At 37.1% G+C, this 20,645-nt stretch overlaps 2 protein-coding genes across 2 annotated transcripts in view; one reads left to right on the forward strand and one right to left on the reverse strand.

Moving 5' to 3' along the window:
• The window catches only part of LOC127044256 (zinc finger protein with KRAB and SCAN domains 2-like), a 618,075-nt gene that overhangs the window by 580,419 nt on the left and 17,011 nt on the right, over window positions 1–20,645 (forward strand). The gene's annotated exons all lie outside the window — the stretch shown is intronic.
• The window catches only part of CCDC102B (coiled-coil domain containing 102B), a 342,057-nt gene that overhangs the window by 44,853 nt on the left and 276,559 nt on the right, over window positions 1–20,645 (reverse strand). The window lies entirely within an intron of this gene.

Consider the following 20,645-nt stretch of genomic DNA (forward strand, 5'->3'; position numbering starts at 1 on the left):
GCCCCTCCCCTACCGAAGATCACCATCACACTGCTCCGTTGTCCTCACCCTGCAGGGCTTCAGAGTCTCTCGCTGCTTCCAGCCGCTCGTCTGCATACCACTAGTCACTCACTCCCCCGCCTCCTGTTTCTTGACCCAGCCTTTATATTGATATTATATTGTTGTACTGTAACTCACATTTTACTTGTAATTATAACACCCCATTGGTTGCCTCCACTTTTCTGATATACTTTGTATTTACATTGATGCCACTGTGTTACATTGTGTATCTAGCTATTAACTCATATAGAAGCTACCATTTTATTTTGCATTTCTTTTGGGTATGCTTTGCATTTCCACACTGTATCTAGAGTTGCTTATTGACTGTACTGTATCCCATTGAACCCCACTTGCTGTAGCCCACTATTAGAACTCTCTACACTGTTCAATAAGAAGAACCCCCCCCCATCGTTGTCTATTGTAAACACCCTATACACCCCATCCCATCGTATTTCATTATTAAATTCCCACCACTTCCTTTTTTTTCCTTTAATAAAGAAATTAATTGGAACCCCAGCTGTGTGGTAATTGCTCCCCAAGATCCCATATACCTGCAGGCAGGGACAATGACAAGGCTTGCTTTTTATACAAGGGCAAAATCTATATGAAACTAACTAGCTACAAAGGTTAAAGTTGGAAAGGTAGGCCAGAACAAAGCAGAGAGGCAGTTTGGGCAAACACAAAGCACAGAATGTTTTATGCTTTTGAGAAGTACTATAAAAGTCTGCCTACAAGTCCCAGAAGTCTACTTTAGGACTCACTTAACATGATGTATCCCACTGTGAACTCTATCTGGAACGTTTCATTGGAAACACTTTTATCTACTTTGTTGCAACAGGAACATATAGAAAATTAGCCAGGGACAAGTCGTCTTTTCCTGTTGCATTTTCATATATTTTCACACACACACATTGTAGAAGATTTTATACATAAAAGGGTACTGATTTGTACCTGGTGTTGAATTGCCAATGGCAGCCCTTCTTTCTGTCATTGACCAACGACAGAGTTTCTGACAACTGTGGTGGCCACTCCCATCCTTCTCCACCCATATTATTGTACAGACAACTTAGCTTTGCTTTGTTTCAGAACTATTCATTACTAGAATGGGGGAACAATTGGAAACAGAGTTCCAAGATTTTGACACAAAAGATGCTTTTCTCTCACTTCCCTTGGTGCTTACACCATGCTTATAATCATGGCATTTGCGTATAGGACCTCAGCTCAAGTCATCCTAAAGGTGTCATTAAACACTCATTTGAAAGGAAAAAAACAGCATCTCACTTTTCCCCTCAATAACACAGACTCCTACCCTTGAAATAAAATGTAATCTGTTTTTCTTTCAATAGGTGAGCCTAGAGCACTCGCTGCGCTTCCAAAATTACCAGAGAATAAACTAGCAGTAGGAAATAAGCAAGTTATTAGAAATCCTGACCCTTAGGCAATCCCCAGTGGGAAGCTAGAATAAAATTTGTTGTACATATGTCAGGTGGGCCTAAAACTGTGTCTTAGTCATCTTTTCCAATTCTCTTAAAAATGATATATTCCATGTAGTGACAATAGTTATAACAGAAAAAAATGAACATATTCATTTCTAAAAGACTAAATCTGAATATGGTGTATTGAAGAGTCAGACTTCAATTCATGGATCGGTTACAGATCTGAAGTATCATTGGAGGGAGGCAGATGACCAACCACTTCAACATTATCATTTTCTATATCCCTATGAAAATTATACCATTATTAAGTAGGGCATAATGTTTGACAGTGTGACTGGTTGGATAAAAAAACTGAAGACAAAAGCTGATGTTCTTAGCAGAAAAAAATAATATGCATCAAAGACAATTCTGTACTCAGAAATTTTGTTGCAAGCGCAAGAACAACCAAACGGGGAAATGTCTGGATTGACCTTTGGCTGAGTGAAGAACAAAGCCTTGCCCTGTCAGTGCAATGCTACTAGAATTGGGAAAATGTCCAAAACCAAAACCTCTTCAGTTGCATTCTATATGACAGACTAGATGCTTCACACCGATAAAATTACAGGTAAATTAAGGAACCAAGAATGTCTTCAGTACTTTAGGAATTATTGGGGCAGCTGAGACTATAGTAACATATAGGAGAATAAACTGCTGTCTGAGTTAAACATCACACAATCATCAAGTATCTAGTATAGAATTACCTTTGAAAATACAGCTAGTGATAGCAATCAACCCACTCTAAAAATCACAAATTTGGCAATAACAGAAAATGGAGGTATAATAGGAGAAAATTATTATTGCGGTTGGAGCATCATAAGGGGATATCAGTGGAGAAAAATCACATTTTAATATATAAAAGCCAAGCAATATACATTAAAAATAATCAAAGTGTTTATAATTTCTTTAAATTTTCACTCATGTCTTGAGGATGGGGATTTTCCAATATGTTTATGCTAGTAAACAGCATAACTTAAAGGGACAATTTCTAAGAAAGATAAAATTTCTTATAGAACTGTGGAAGTGCCAAATTTTTTCAAAACATTTACTCTATTCAGGCCTGCTATATATTTCCATAGGCAATAGTTTTGACGTAATTTTCTCACACTATCATGCACACCTGCATTTAGGGTGACCAGACAGCAAATGTGAAAAATCGGGACAGGGAGTTGGGGGTAATAGTAGCCTATATAAGAAAAAGACCCAAAAATTGGGACTGTCCTTGAAAAATTGGGACATCTGGTCACCCTACTTACATTTCACATTAATAAAACCCCTTGTGTGTTCAAACTTAACAAAAATCAGATTTAAATGGCTAAAATGTATTATTTGCACACCCAAGTGAGAAGTTAAATGGAGGAAGAGCTGAAATGTTGAATCAAAACATTGAACCAGCAAAGCAGTAGGGAAAGAAATAGCCCAACAAATGACATATACCAGAGATTTTCAAATGTGATCTGCAGACCCCTGGCGGTCTGCAGACTATGTCTAAAATTTCCACAAGGATCCATACCTGAATTTGAAATTTTTTAGGGGTCCACAAATGAAAAAAAGGTTGAGAACCACTGACATATACAAAATGAGCACATTTTAATCTATTATTAACAGCATGAAATAATCAGTGTAGCCATGCACTATAAACTATATCTGAAAGATGTTTCAGTCAACATGAAACTTTTTTTTTCCCCCTAAGTTTGTATACGTTAAATGCTGTTGGGAAAAAAAAGTTATTTTCTGCAGAATAAAGATCTAATCCATGTGCAGCATTTATGCACATGCGTAAAATATGTATATAAGTGTTTTGCTAGATGGAGCCAAGTGATTAATTTGAGCTAGGGTTTGCCAGAGATGAGCCCTGGCACCTCTAGGTTTGCCATGTCAATTTGGAAAGCAAGAAATTACTTGAGCCACAGCACCTAATTACTTGACCCCAGCACCTCTTTCATTACAAATTAAGTACTGATGGAACCTAAATGGCAGTGAAAAAAATACAGCTTCTTGGAGTTAAAAATTTACATTAAGAGAGAGTATACAGTCAGTCAAGTATCTATTGGCATGAATCTCAAAATCTGTGCATTTCGATTATGCGCACTGTGTGACGGCAATCAAAGTCTGACTATGCTTCTTTTGAAAAAGGTTAGTGTTAAGAATGCAGTCACAATATAATAGCAGTATTGGTTTAGATGATTTTAAGCAGCAACTATTTTTTCATAAGTCAGAAATATTAATCATAGTATATGGTAATTACTAATATAGAGCAAACCTGACATTGGCCAATTAGTAATATAGAGCAAACATGACACTAAACATTCAGAGTAGTTTGTAGAGAAAGAGTGTCTACATTCTCAAATTAAATTTAGATTTCTAAACAGAAATATTTTCAATTGTATTTGCAGGGAGAACTGTAGATATTCATACTGCACATTTGCAGAAGCACAGCCAATCAGGGATGTATGGTATGATTACACCCTCATAATGCTAACAGATAGTGTGACCCAGAATGTATCTGCAAAAGGTGTGGAATGTGAGTGCACAATTAGATATGCAAAGAGAATTCCAAATGGAAATGAAATAATTGAACAAATCCCAATTAATAAGCAAAAGAACCTATGGATTCTGTGCTATTCAACAGAAAATCTAGGTAAACAATGTGTAGCTAATAACTGGAGAAAAACCACCAGTTTTTTGCTATTCCAAATTATCTGCAAATAGATTGATTTTTACAAATTGGCTTTTTATTTACTATTGTTAATGAAAATGTCAGGAGACTGTATTTCACCATACAGGATGTTCTGGAACTATTCACTTTGACTGTGTCTTGTCAATTCACCATGTGAATAACCTTTCACTGTTGTTATTAATCAAGTTGTGTGATTGGTCACATGGTATTTTCTTGTTCTAGATTGGAATACTTTTTTTTTTAAAATACATAGGCACAGAGGAAAAGGGAAATTAGAGGTTCAAGATGGCTGTGAGAACACTTAAGGGACAAGCCTTCATGAGAAAATAAATATATGCATGGGTATTTGCAAGATTTTTCACTTCTCATTTGAATACAAATTAAGTTAATTCAAGTTTTTTTTTTCATATACAGTTTCTGCTATAGCAGCAGAGAAAGAAAAAAGTGTTCACTAAGCATACTGTCTGAAAATGTACATGTGCATAATAAATATTGTTGAAAGTCCTATGTGGAGTTATGTCAGTAAAAGAAAAAGGAAAACTAAACTATTGCACCATTTGTGAATTGCTCAATCATTGATTCCTATGAATGTCCTTTATAAATCCTCTTAAGATCAGTTGACTTAAGGCAAAGAGTTTAATGTAACTACAAGAAAGAGTGCTAGGTAAAATTGAGTTCTGGGTTTTATTACCTTGATACAAGTTATACAAGAGCAACAAGGTAGATCATCTTTTTTCCCCAGGCATTTTTAATAGATAAATTATGCACCAGATCTCTAAAAGGCTGAGTAAAATAATTCCTTTTCTTTACTGAAGAAGAAAAGTCTTAAACACTCTGAGGGAAAAGAGGAAACAAACACACTCATTGAAATTGCATTAATGTGTTACATGAAATAAGAACAGTTTACATTTATTGCTGTTGATTTATTATTTCCCAAGCAGTCTTAGGACACAATTCTGCACTCCTTTCTTAGTTAGACTTCCCACTGCAGACAAGAGGAATTCTGCCTGAGAAAGGAGTGCAGGATCACACCAGTAATATCCCTATAATGTTGATAAGTAATATTTACATTGGTGCACTTCAAGTATCTATTTTGGATCATCAGTGTTTGCTGCAGTATGTGCACATTTAAAAACTGTATTTATCAAAAAGTGCCTTTTGCCTGGTAACAATTGACTTTTCCTTTTGATAAATGAGTCAATCATATATCAACGAAGATTATAGTATATTTTAATAAATGCAGACAAACATTGTACATCAGCTGGGTGGCAAGAAAATCATCTTTGATTGGATCAATACCTTTGTACTTAACATTTGACAACGTAAGCAAGTTGCATGGCCAGGGTTCTTTATTGTACTTGACAGATGTGATGACAATAGCATTAAAAGAAACATTTAAATACATTTTTAGATTATCAGTCAGATAACTATTAGCCTACTAAGACTTTCCAGTTGTAGCTGCATCATACTTTGAGACATTTTTGTGACATAAGAATTAACAATACATAATAAACTACTATAATAAATCCCTCCTCAAGACCTTCTTGACATGAAATCTATGAGGGCTAGATTCTGACCCACTCATTCATGTTGAGAAGTTTAATTAAAATAAATTAGAGTAATGTATCTGTAGAGAAATGAAACACTCAGCAGAGATAAGGATAGCATTAGGGCACAGATTTTGATACTCTTATTAATGCAGGGCAATATCTAACCCCACAAGTACTCCTGTTGATTTCAATGGCAGCATTCATGGAGTGGATACTATTCCAAGGGAGAAAAGGTATCAGAATATGTTCTTAAGTTTAAAAAAAAATACATATAAAACAAGAGTAAAACCAAATATGCTTATCTTGTGGACCAAACAAAAACACATGGAATGAAGTAAATGGTATAGCCTTATTCACAGACATTGCTTTTCTTGAGGGCCAAATTATGAGCTGCTTACTCATACTGACACTTGTTTACTCACACAAGTAGCCCCACTGACTTCAATTTATAGAAGAGTTTGCAGAAAATGTTGAAAGTTGTGAAATGTCTATTTTCTGCAAAAATCATAATTTGGAAGGTGCTTTGTAATACTGTATAGCCAGTGCTGATGAAAATATTCTTAGTTGAAAATATTAGTGATAATTTTCCTCGGCTGGAGTTCATTACCATTATTCACTTTAAGTGGGCTTTCTGCCCTGTGCCACTGACAAGAACCACATTGGTTATCTCCTTTTATAACTTCTAAAGTGTCTTTACATAAAATTTTTGACCCTTGACTGCCTATTTCTACTACCACACACTCATTCTTTTAAGAGGTAAATATAAGATGTCATTGGAGATTGGAGTCATATTCAATCTTATTCAAGCTGGGTAGTACCATAACAAGGAAGTGCCCCATTTAACTCAGTGGAGCTACTCAAACAGTAAAGTCTTATGCAGCATGAGTAAGGATGTTGAAAAATGAGCCCAAAGAGAAAAGTAAGTAAGCAGATATGAGGGTGATTTGAACTGTGTGCTGATATTTAGTTATAGTAAACATGAGCTACTCTGGACTTCTAAGAATGATGTTTAAACAAGAGTTTCAGAATGTTGTAATATGTTGCACACCATCCCCATTTCCACAAGGCTATTCTTCACTTAGCTTTTTATCCCTTGAAATGCAGGGCTTGTCTACATGGTGAGTTTAGACCAGGGGTCGGCAATCTTTCGGAAGTGCTGTGATGAGTCTTCATTTATTCACTCTGATTTAAGGTTTCACATGCCAGTAATACATTTTAACATTTTTAGAAAGACTCTTTCTATAAGTCTATAATATATAACTAAACTATTGTTGTATGCAAAGTAAATAAGGTTTTTAAAATATTTAAGACGCTTCATTTAAAATTAACCAGTGGCCAGGATGTAGGCAGCGTGAGTGCCACTGAAAATCAGCTTGTGTGCCGCCTTCGGCACGCGTGCCATATGTTGCCTACCGGGTTTAGACTATGGCTACACTACAGAGTTTATAGTAGTGCAGTTGCACTACCACAGCACTGCTAGTACAGAGGCTCTAAGCCAACAGGAGGCAACTCTGCCATTGATTTAACTACTTCAGCCCCTGCAAGTGACGGTAGTTCTATCAGCAGAACATAGTTTGTCCACACTGGCACTTAGGTTGATGTAATTTACATCTCTCCGGAGGTGGCTTATAATTTATGCTGATTTAATCTGTCATGTGTACATAGCCTTAGTGTGCAGCAAACCAGGATGTGAATCTACAATGCACTAGCTTGATGTGCAGTAACACGCCATGAGGACCTTGCTACAGTGCACTAAAAGTTCTGTAGCACTTTGATGTGTTGCTGTTTGAAACAGGAGTGCATGAGGAAATGTTTAGTGCACTGAAGCAATGGCGCTATGGGATATTACTGCAGAGCAAGCTACTCGCATCCTGTGACAATAAATCCGCAGATTACCCCTCCAGCAGCTGCTAAGCACCCTCTGAAATCAACAGAAGTAGAGCCCACTCAGCATCCTTCAGGATCAAACCATTAGATATTTGCAGACTTGGAAGAGAAGTGAGAACATGTTCAGAAACTACTAGCACCTTCTCATTCTCTTGCTATGAGGTGCATTTCATTTTAGAGAAAATCAGGCCCAAAACTGCACAGTAGCTGACCTGCCTACAAAAAGATGAATATCAGACAGAGAGATCTAAACTTGTAAAGAAAGTCTAAGTGTTTTTTCCCCACACAACTTTCATATAAAAAATATGAAGAACTTTCATACGTAAAAGATGAAGGAATAATAAAGGGCTAAAAAAAGGTTGATGTTGACCATGCTAGAAGTATTTTATGAAATATTCTAATTACTAGCCTCAGTCATGCTAATGTAAGTATTACCTCACTCCAACAATGATTCTGAATTATTTGGTTATATTTCAGAAAAAGTAATTAAGATTTAATGTACAATATGATTATTCATTCATGAGTCTTGATTAAATATAATTTTTATTTTAATTCCTTTGTGACATGAAGGACTCAGGCAATAGTGTGGAGATTTTCTTTATGCAGCCAACCGGTGCATTAAAACTGGTGCATTAAAACTGGAAGAAGTGTGTCATAAAAGAAGACTGGTACAGTAATAAGTGGAGGGTGTTCATATTTGCTGAGGTTTTTGTTTTTTTGGGCTGCCTGAGCCGCTTTGTATTCATACATCCATGGCTGTGAGGCGCGGGTGAACTGGTTCATGAAAATATAAAATAAAAACTCCCACCCCACATTTCATCTGAACCTATACCCATCCCCCAAAGAGAACTTTACATTTTGAGGATCGGGAAAATTCAATTAAAAATTCTCCTCCAGTCTCTCTCTCCTTGCCTTGGATTCAGGGAACTCTGAAGGACAAACCACTCAATGCTTTCTAAATGTAATAATTTTTTCTGCTCCATGTTATTTAATCAAGCAGAAACCTGCACTGACAGCCTGGTTGCATGAGCAAAGGGAAACAGTGCACATATAAGCTATGGCCCGTGTTATACAGGAGGTCAGACTAGATGATCATAACAGTCCCTCTGGCCTTGGAATCTATGAATATGTGAAACTGACTCAGTCTTCTGTTTCCTATTTCACTGTTCCAGCTCTGTTGTCAAACACTGTAAGGAGGGGGTCCAAATGTGTCTGTAATTTTCCCTTGCAATGCTACCAAAGTGCAGTCACTTATGTCTATTTTGCCATCACTCTGCTTCCCTATGGAGATCAGTTGTAGAAACATACAGATGTTTATTTTTACCTAGTTTGAAAACAAAGTGCACAATAGAGCTGGTTAGGAATTCCACTCCCATTACCAGAAAATTTCAACAAAGTGTGTGTCAGGTTGGCAGGGTATAAACCAGAATTGTCATCATTTTCAGGTTTTTGTAGAAAAACTAAATATTTTTGTTGTTTTTCCGCAGAAGCTAACTGCATTTTTCCAGTTTTAAAATGAAAATATATGATTTAAAAAAACTTTTGATGTTTCAGCAAAAAACTGAATATTTTCAGTGAAATTGCAATATTTTCATGAAAATTTCAGTTTTGTCACAAAGCTATTTTTGCCCAAACAACTTTTGATGGAACATTTTTGACCACCTATGTTGAATATGTCTTGTTTTATTATATATAAAGTAGCTTCGAAGACTTGGACCTTACAATCTCAAATGCCGCTTTCTTTGATGTTCATAGCAGATGCTCTATGAAGAGAGAGCTAGCTATAGCCATAAAGATAGCTCAGTTTTACATAGGCCCTGAATGTGGCCTCTAAATTAATGTTCCCCAAATCTCTGATTTTAGTATGCAAACCCAATTTCTTGACCATAAAAAAAAACAACAAAAAAAGCCTTACAGGCTACTTTTGAAATATAACCAAAGTCATAACAACAATCATACTTTATCTACATATGTGTTTGGATTGGGAAACAAGAATCTGACCATTAATTAGGAGGGTTAGTGTTAGGAAGGTGTACAGTTCTAAATTTGGATCTGTGGTGCCACAGGATTCTTTGCTGCTTTTACAGTTCTAAATTTATCCATTAAAATGGCTAAAACAAACATTTTAATACTATTCAAATTAAAAGTTTATAAATTTCATATGGTTTTTTTTTTCCATTTTTGCAGTTCTGTATTTAAAAGCAACAGTTTGTAAGAACATAGGTATGGCAATATATCAACAGTATAAATAGACCAATGCTATCAGTAAGTCATCTTAAAATTCAGAGCTATCCCACTGAGGAATCATAATTCAAAGGGTGCTAACAGGTGCATTTCATGGGCTGTGATCCTGAGGTAAAAGAAATAATAATACTCTCTCTCTCGCAAATCCCCACCCCCCGACACAAAATTGGTTATTATAAAATTGTCAAGCCTGCTGGCAGAATGGAGACCTAATGAGAAATGGGGAATGCATGGATTTCTGGATGATTTATCATCAGTGTCCTTTCTAAAGTGAGATAAAAGGCCTGGAGAGATATGCAGCCCATTGGCTGACCTTGCTAAGATATGTCATAAGAGCAACAGGACCACGAAGCAAACTTTCAAAAGAGTACAAGTCATGTATTTATGATGTGCTTGACCTTACTGAACAGAAAAATGCTTAGGTACCACTGTTGTTGTTCTCTGTGTATAAGAGTAAATTGAAGATAGTAAAGGACTATAAAGTATGCAAAACTGTTGATATATGTAATCCATGACCTAGCTTCTATTACAGAGAAGACCTCCACAATGGGTTTGGGAAGAGTAAATCTAATCTTTTAACAGGTTTATTTCTTTATTGCTTAAATCAAGTTAACAGGCTTCTATCACACAGAAAAAATATAGAAAAGACTTAATACAGGAACACTGAGTCTGTGGGCTACTGATTCTTATCCATTCTTACTGGAGTCACTAGAAGCTTGGCACCCCAATAGAATTAGGCCCTTGTATATTGATAGTCAATGTACTAGATTCATGGTCTGGTAACGGATATAATTCCCATTTGGTATGAAGTTTGATTTACAACTATAGACTCAGGCTATAATGATTTCATTATAACAATTATCTTCTTACTTCTTAGTATGGAATATGTTTATTTAGCTATATTGCATTTAGGTATCTATATCACAATCTGGAATAAAAATGCAGACTTAAGTTTATTTAAGTAAATCACATACCACATTTCAATAGCGTGTTGCTGGTAAATATTGTTTTACAAATATCTTTTGGGTTTGCTAACAAAATGGTATTTTATGTCAAATTAAAAACACTGAATAAAATTGTAATGCAGTATTGCATGACATATTGCATTTTCAAACTGCTTGTTATAAGAGACATAAGGAACCACTTTTCACTATAAACTTCAAAATAAATCAGACAAACGTAACAGTTCAAAATTGAATCCGTACTGCAGTTTATATTTAAATCTAACACTTTAAGTGAACTCAAAAAGGAAATCTCTCCTTATAGCATATACTGTTAGTGCATATTGTCACTAGTAGCAGCATTGTCGATGCTGAAGCCAACACTACAGGCAGGTTGGCTATGGAAAGTCCAATTTTCAGGGAGTCTAAACAGGATAAACATATACTATCTGGATTCTAGAAACGCATTTTGGTGCTCAAGTGTCCAATCCAAAGCTTAAAGGAAACAATGACAGTCTTTCCATTGATTTCAAAAGGCTTTGGATCAGGCTCTGATCTGAATATCTGTATTTAGATAACTGTTTAAGATACTCATGTTTGAAAACTGGGCTCCGGGTGTAATTTTCCTTTTAATATGTGCAACATTTAAAGAAACGTAAGTTTCATGAAACAGATTCACTCTATCAGAAAACGTCTAATTGTTTTAAGAAAAAGACAACATCAATGGCAAAGTACTCCATTTCAACTGCACAAAGACATTAGAGAGGAGATGAACCAGCTGTCTGCCATCTGAAACAGGAATAAGCATCAATGATCCTACCAGCATTGAGGCCCTATCAATACTAGAAGAGAGCGCACAAACTTTTTTGCCCCCTGAGGAGGCAATTTGCATTTGAGAGAGGTACGTTTATCAGGCTGCAGATGTACCACATGTTAACTAATTGGGGAGGGGATAGGAGGGTGAGGATAGCATTCTGAAGGGAACCCACAGTTGAATATTTCAAAAACTAAAAGTGGCAATGATTCAGAAGAGTACTTATTTTATCTTAAGTGCTTCACCTAGCCATGATTATAATCACAACTGCAATTATTCTTTTTTTTTTTTAAATCCTTCAGGAATACGTTTACAATGCCACCACATACATTAATACTGTTACATTAAAATCTTGCACAAATTCATTCATAAATCCTTTTATTATATATTGATTGAGAATGTGCAACTTTTTAAACACCTACATGATAGATTGTACATGAAAAACAGCTCTGTATAGCTAGTAGCCTTCATTAGGCAAAGCAGATTTTCCCAAGACAGCATATTTCTATAATACATTCTTATGCGTCTAGTAATTCACTGCATAGTACAGATGGAGAAATGAGAAGTATTTGTAGCAAGCAAACCCCAAGTAAGGCCACATTTCCTTGCAAATCCAGGCAATTTTTAAAAGTACTTCATCACAATAACTCCCCATACCCCATTTTCCTCTGATAACTAGCTTGTGGAAACAGATATAGTTCATAATGTAAACATACATATTCACAACTAATATTTTATATAAGTATTCTGACATTTAAATTTACATTTATAAGCAATGTTTTGAAAGTGTTATTAGCAACGACAACTATCAGAATGTATATATTCTGGAATTATCCAGAGCATTCATTGCTTTTCCTTTTCAAACTCTCAAAGTTAGCAAGCAATACCGTTTATAAATTATTAATGAAACAGTCACAACAACACTGACAAATTGAGTAAGATAGATTAGCTACTGTATGATCACATTAAAAACATAATATATTAATTGAAAAATGGGCTATCATCCATTGGCATAAGCAGATACAACTCCACTGAAGTCAATAGTATTGCACGAGCTTTTACCAGGCCCTATATTTTCAAAGCAATTCTCAAATGCAAGACACTATATGTTATATGAGAGAGACAAAGATAATTTAGTAGCATAGAGCCATGTTTATTGGAAGGTTTTAGAGGGCTTCTAAAGTCTCACATAACAAAATGCAGTACAACATAGGAGTTAAGCAGTCAACTACATCAAGTTCCCTTTTATCCTCCTCCTCCTCCCCCCGGGATAGGATGAAAATACCAGGGTTATCTACACACAGTGCAATTCCATGCACATAACTAAATCTCCCAGCTAACCATAGCTCACCTAACTTAGAGTGGGGGGAGGCATTAAGTAAAGTTTTAATGTAAAGGTAAGAGATAATTAGAAAGAGTACAATAGGAAGGCAGAAAAAGTAGAGGGAAACAACAAGGAAGCAGAGAAGAAGGGTATGTTTCTATTAAGTGAAAGTGAATGAATGCATAAAATTTCAAGTTATACATATTTAGTTTCTTGTATGCCCATCACTGAGGTATCTGAATAAAACTCATATGAATATTGAATTATGGTCAAACTCAAGCTGTGATTTCAGATGTGGTGTAGGGCTGATTAATTCTAGAATTTACCTTGCAGCAGTCCTCTCAAACTGCTGGGAGGGGTAGGGGTTTTTTGTTTGGTTTAATTCCTTGAATCAATCAAATTTGATATTAATTATTGTTATTTTTACAATGGAAGCAACCCGAGGCCACTGAAATTAGGGTCCCATTGCTCTAAGTGCTCTAAAAATGCATGGACAGTTCTTGCCCTGGAGAGTTTAGAATCTAAATCAGAGACAACAGATAGAAGCTGGGATGGGGGAAAATGAGAAATAGAAGTGAAGTGACTGGTCCAAGGTCAGTGGCAGAGCCAAGAACAGAATCAAGGCCTCCTGAATCTCAGTTCAGTGACCTATCAAGTGAACCATGTAGAAATACACCAACTATGATGCTGAGCTTATATCCTATTCTCCAGAATTTCAATAGATTTTCATTAAAAGTTTATGGTAAAAACTGATGGTACAGAGCCAGAAGCCAAAGGGTTAGCACAAATCACTTAAAAAATTTTGAAGATCCTTTTACAAAAGGAGGTTACAATAGACAATGTATATATACTCTAAAACCCCCAAAACATTCATTTCTTTCTTTTTGACATCATTGTGTGTTAGTTGATCATCTTGAGCCAACAATTTGAGCTCAAGAGGTGACCTCATAGCAACTCTGTGGGAGCTGACTGTATGTGTCACTTTGGCAGTCCAGACTCTCTCTAGGGCCATCCTTAATGGGAAGAGCTGGCAGCACTTGGAACACCAAGAAAGATCTTTTCCATTGATAGACACTTTCTGATGTTGATTATTCTCCTTGACAGGCGTAGCATCACACAGCATGTCAATCTTGGAAGACTTACATTTGCCAGACTACCAGATGAGTCTGTCCACAAACCCTATTGTTTAAGGGCCAACTTTTGAACCCCTCACATTAAGGAGTAGTTACTCAAAGGGCTATCATACTGAATTCAATGGAATGTACTGAATGGTGAGGACATATTCATTTTGGCTATAGAAAGACCACCCTTTTTTTAGTCTATGTTGCAAGAGCCAAGCAGAATTTTTTTTAGTCTACGTTGCAAGACCCAAGCTAACCAAGTGTATACTGCACAGACAAGATTCCCAAAAAACAAGTATCAAAGGGCTAGCCATGTTAGTCTGGATCTGTAAAAAGCAACAAAGAGTCCTGTGGCACCTTATAAACTAAACTTAAGTATCTGACGAAGTGAGTATTCACCATGAAAGCTTATGCTCCAATACATCTTCTAGTCTATAAGGTGCCACAGGACTCTGTTTGTTTTTTCAAAAAACAAGAAAAACTTTTGTAGCACAGAGTCAATCTATTTTTTAAATTCTTCAGTCTAATAGAATCATAGACTATCAGGGTTGGAAGGGACCTCAGGAGGTCATCTAGTCCAACTCGCTGCTCAAAGCAGGACCAATCCCCAGACAGTTTTTTACTCCAGTTCCCTAAATGGCCCCCTCAACCCTTGGTTTAGCAGGTCAATGCTCAAACCACTGAGCTATCCCTTCCCCCGTCACTTAAGTGTTCATAAAATAAAATAGAACTATTCTAAAAAAATAAATCCCAAAAGACATTAAAAGACCTAACCAAAACAACAAAGAATGCCTAGAGAGAGAAAGATGGAATGGAGGGAATATCTTTCAATGGACCAACTTCTATTGGTGAAAGAAACAAGCTTTCAGGCTACCCAGAACTCTTCTTCAAGTCTGGAAAAGTTACTCAGAGGGTATGTCTATGCTGCCATTGAAGACCAGCAGCTGGCCCAAGACAGCTGAATCAGGATTGTGGGGCTCGGGCTACGGGGATGTTTAATTGTGGGTTAGACGTTTGGGCACAGGCTGGAGCCTGGGCTGTGGGATCCCATGAAGGGAGACCAACATGGCTACAAACAAAAATGTCTAAATCATGCTTTCCTCAGTCTACCATTACTAAATGTGGCAAGAATGAATAATCTCTAGCACTCCAAGCCTATGCCTGGATATGGGTCTCTCAAAGTATTAATTGCATTGTCAATGTCACGGGAAACGATTAAATAGAGAAAACAAGTGATAGGTTGCCTCAACATGCTCTTGGGGGTGTTTTAATATTCCCCTTTTGTGACTACAGCAGTAGGTCAATTGGCTTCCCTTGAGGAAAAAAGAAAAAGCCATAGATTAAATAGGGTATTCTGTTCAGTGAAGGATAACATTTTGTTTCAGATTTATTTTAAACAAGTTGTTTCTTTGCTGTAATGTTATTTCCCCAGTGCTGTCAGCTGAGTGTTAATATTTAATTGACCTACTGTATGGCAACAGCAGCACAGTTTCAGCTGAAAGACCATGGGGAAAATTACAGGCTGGTTGATAGTAAGGGAATAACATTTCAATTAAAAAAAAATGGTTATATTTACAGATGGCTGCACCTGAAATACTCTTACATAATACCTGAATTGTAAGCAAATGGCAATTCATCCAAAAGCTCTCACAGTTCATGAGCATGATACTGTTCAACTAATATCCTGAAAGCTTTATTAGTAATAGTGCTGTATAAAAAGGTTTTCCACTGGGATAAATATTAACAAGAAAACTGTGTTTTATTTGAAGTTACGGAATTTAAGAGTATGAACGAAGAGAGATAGGAAATTGTCAATTAAGTAATTTAGTGTGCTGTGAAAGTTACATATATTATCTGATATTTCTAGATACAGTGTGTCAGGACATATATGAACTTATTCACGTAAGTCAGCATAGTCTTCAAACCATGTTTCTGTACTCCATATTGTTCTGTACATCTGCTGCCAGAAATGGCCATCACTTTAAGAATTCATCTCTTGGTGCAAAATAAAGCATTAACTTGCTCTTAAGAGCAGAAGAGATATCACGAAAAACTTTAAAAAACATTACTTTAGGTAGATATTATGTCTGACATTTAAAATGCTCATCATTTCCTGTTATTCCCCTTCCTGAAGTTCTAAACTCCTCTTGTGACATCACCACAGTCTCCACAGCAGGTCAGTAGGGTTATTACAACATAGAACAGTGGTCCCCAAGCTTGCTGGCTGGCGGGGGCCAGCCAAAGGACCACTGCGGTGGTGGAGCACCAGCTGAAATGCTGCTGAATTTCGGCGGCATTTCGGCAGCGATGCCTCTTGATGACATCGCTTGCCATTGACAAGTGACGTTATCGAGAGGCGTCCCTGCTGAAATTTGGGAGCGACGCCTCTCAATGACATCACTTGTCAACGGCAAGCAGTGTCATCGAAAGGCGTTGCCGCCGAAATGCTGCTGAAATTCGGCGGGTGCTCTCCTGGGAGCCAGGACGCAGGCACAATAAGATGACCCCGCAGGCACTATGGCGCCCGTGGGCACCGCGCTGGGGATCACTGACATAGAATAAGTTATTTCTTTGTGTCTTTATACAAGAAATAAGAAACAGCAGCAGAAAAGTATTTATGAAACAAAGATTGTTTTTTCATACAAATATTTAATAAGAAAAAAAGGAAAAAGCTGTACCTAAAATATTTCACACAATTGCTTTGAAAAAAGAAGCTGTTTAAGAATGATTCCTTTTCCGTTGTCCTTTATTATTCCCTCTTATTAAGTGAATAGTGCTCGACAGATAATCTGCCTCAAAGATTAAAAGATTTAAAGTCTTGATGATTCAGTTGGTCATTGGGGCTGGTGAGATTAAGCCACCCCAACAATGACCCAGATTTCAAACCCACTATAGAAACTGCAGCATCAATAGTGCAGCTGTTTCACAGAACCATCCTAGTTGGGGTAGAGCTTCTTCAACATCTGCAGTTCTGCACTGACTGAAATCCACCAGGTCACCACCAAGGAAGTTCTTTCTGTTTAAGAGTATCAGTGCTCCAATATCTTCTTATTAAATCCTTTTAGTCTCAGATGCTCCTAAAAGTACCAACTCAAACAGTGGAATCCTGGTGGCAGCAGGTGGCACTGTAGTAGTATAGCCACTTTACTAATACTACCTAGTTACTAGAGTATAGCTGACAGGAAGGACATTCCCATAAACACCTAATGGCCAGCTGACTCTGCTGGTCAGTATTGTATGGCCAAATTCCTGCGGCAGTATTTAGAAATGGAATTCTTAAAAGGACTTTGAATCTTGAGAAGGGTTTTCACATGATTTTGTGCATTACAAATTGTCTCCTTAACAAAAACAGGGAACGTTAATAAAGCTTAAAGCTTGGAAGTGCTGTAATATTTGGATTTCCATAGTAAAGCTATAAAATATAGACATAGCGTTAAAAAGAAAAGAGCAGCTGTTGATTTTATTGTGTAATAAAAATGTTTATATTACCATGACACAATGCTATTTCCTTGACCTTTCACAGTCTAGTGTGCTGTACATTGATCTCTGTCAAGAATATACTATCATGTTTATTGAGATGACCTGGCATTTTAAGGCAATCAATCACTCAGGTTTTTTATGGAGATGATCCATAAAAGCCCCATAAAAATTTGCCACTGTAGAATAAGGTAGCCTAGTGAAACCACATTTTGAAGTGCTTTGGAAACATTACAAAATGTTTTTCAATATGGTCAAACAATTTTCATGGAATTAAGGCATGATGCAATAAACCTAATGCATTGACCTCTCTGACAATGCAGGATGGTTTCCTACATCACATTGCTCCCTACAGATATGATGAACTGGTTAGTCCATTCCAACGCTTGTTCTCAAGTGACAGGATGTGCACCACTTCCCAAGGGATAACATTCTGCAGCCTGATAGATCTCCTTGTCAGGATATGAATACAGCATACTTTCATTCTTACTAATTGACTATGAGTTAACAATAATCTATCTGTATAGTGGGGTAGTCACATTGGTATTCTTTACAACCACAATATATGAAGTCATTTCAGACTCACTAGTCACTTGGCTTTGAAAGTCTCTGGATAGGGATGAAAAGTTAGATTGAATTCCTTTCTATGCCCCATTGTAAGCTGCTAAATCATTATTCTTTGGGTTGTTATGTCTGGGTAATATTGCAATATCATCAGAGAGTCTTCTAGTCTCATTTTTCAGGCCATCTCCTTCTTAATAGTCTTTTTAATCTCATCAATTTCTGTCTGATTGCAGTTCTGTATCCTATATGCTACGTAGCTTTCTCTCACCACTTCACAGTGTTCAGGGCTCCATTACCTATATACATAAGCCCAATTATCTGTTCAAGGTCAATCTGACCCATGATATCCACTTTCCTTTACCTGGGTCCAGATGGGAGATCCTAGGTCCAGTCCTTCTGCTCCAATCACTAGTATTTAACCCACAGTAAAACAGCTTCAATTGGAGAGATTGAGGGAATCCATCCCCTCCCACATCAGAATATCCCATAACTCAGTGTTTAAAGCACTCTCCTCAGGAGTGGGAGAGATCCCATTCAAATCATCTCCCTGCCTCTGGTCTCCCACATCCCAGGTAAGTGAGCTAACCACTAGGCTAAGAGTTATAAAGTGGCCTCCTCCTACAACCCCCACAGTTTGCGTGAAGTGAGGTAGGCACTTAACTCATTCCCTCAAGAAGTGGTTTAGGTACCTAATCTACTTGGTGTTCCCATTCATGGATCACTAGCAGAAAGAGGTACCTCCCTTCAGTCTGGATTTAGTCATCTATCTCCATGAGGGAGTAGGACTTAGGACACACCCCTGTCATTGGCATCCGTCTTTGGCTAGCTTAGGCAGCTCCCTGTCTAGTTTGCTGGCTTCTGTGGATTCCATTCTTAGGCATTTATTTCCTCCCCATTCACTGTATAGGGAGCCTCTACCTAACTCAGACTTTATCGATTTCTGTGTTGTTTCTAGGCACTTAGAAGTTAGGTGGTCAGCACTGCAACACTTAAGTCTCTTTGTGAATCTTACCCTACATCCCTGGTCACAGGGAAGAAACCCAGTTGTACAGTTGGGCAGATATATTGATAAGCAGTTGGCACAGATAGACTTGGATCTGAGTATGACATCCCAAGAGTGTGAAAATTCTGGAGAGTAAAGGCACAAAGACTGCCACGTGTGGAGGTGTACTTAGACACCAGAAAGGGGACAAAAGTGCAGCTAGCAATGTAACTGTGACATATATCATTAGTACTCTACTATGTTACCTTTAGAACTCAAAAGCCCCTATATACACATTCCTCAGTCTCTTTATCCACAGTTTACCCTCAGTGTAACTTTAAGTGGTACAATCTGATCAGACACTTAGAGGTTGTTTTTATCCAAAGGTAAAATGGGAAGGAAAAAGATTAAAAATGTTGTGGTTTCCAACTCACTTCAGCAAGGAGTAAACGCCCAATGGAAGACTGACCTGAAGCAGCACGGTTCCATAGGGAAATCTTGAACCCATGACATGCGAGTGGATTCAAAATATATCCAACTTTGCATATTTTAAAATATATCATGAGAAAATATGACTGAATACTATCTTTACCAAACTACACCAGCGTCCTAAAATCTCTGATTGATCACTTGTAAGCCTAATTCTCTAGTACTTTGCACCTTGGGATGTCATTTATCTGAGTGCAGAGTGAGTATACGTTTTGCACTCATTTTGTACAGGTGTAAGTGACAGTATACGGTAGGCTCAGAATTAGTCTAGAGTGAGCAAGTAAATAGCCATGATATGTCTTTCATCTGTAACACTTAACAAAAATACCACCATGCTAACCAGCAGCAACAAAAAAGGGAAAATCTTAATATATTCAAAAAGTACTACTTTCTGAAATGTAAGTTGGCTTCTCAGCGTCTTGCATAATATGGAACAAATGTTCACTGCCAACCAAGATAAGCATTCAAGTTCAGGTGAGGTGCTTTATAAATATAAATGCATTATATAGGTGGGTTAGATGTGTTTTCACAGTATGTATATTTTGCAGTCTTGGGAGAAAACAAAGGTGGTGCAATATATACATATTTGAATGTTCCAGCTTCAATTTGTGTTTCCAGAAAAAGTTACACTTTAAAGTAGCCTCTTTAGTAACAGACAATTAATGGAGCATCATATATTTCCCTCAGAAAAAAAGCGCGTCAGTTGTAAATTTTCTTTGGATATCATCTATGCTATTGGATAATGAAATAAACAATGAAAATATTGAGTATGCTCCTGTAATCTTTGCAAGAATAGCAAGTTCCATCCTAGAGTGTTGGATTCATAGTCTACTAGAAACAGTTTTGACTGATTTTTTCTTACTATTCACTATTTCCAGTCCTACACACATGCTCACCACATACATAAATGCACACAGACTCACATGTGGGTACACAAGGGTATAGGAGAGGTACAGGGAGACTTTCCCCTACTACATAATGCACCCTCATGCAGCGATCAATCACACATGCAGTCCCTTCATATCCTGAGTGCAGTAACTTATCCCTGGCAGTGAGAGCTA

Source organism: Gopherus flavomarginatus, chromosome 2 (genome assembly GCF_025201925.1).
Source record: "Gopherus flavomarginatus isolate rGopFla2 chromosome 2, rGopFla2.mat.asm, whole genome shotgun sequence".
In the NCBI taxonomy this organism is placed as follows: domain Eukaryota; kingdom Metazoa; phylum Chordata; order Testudines; family Testudinidae; genus Gopherus; species Gopherus flavomarginatus.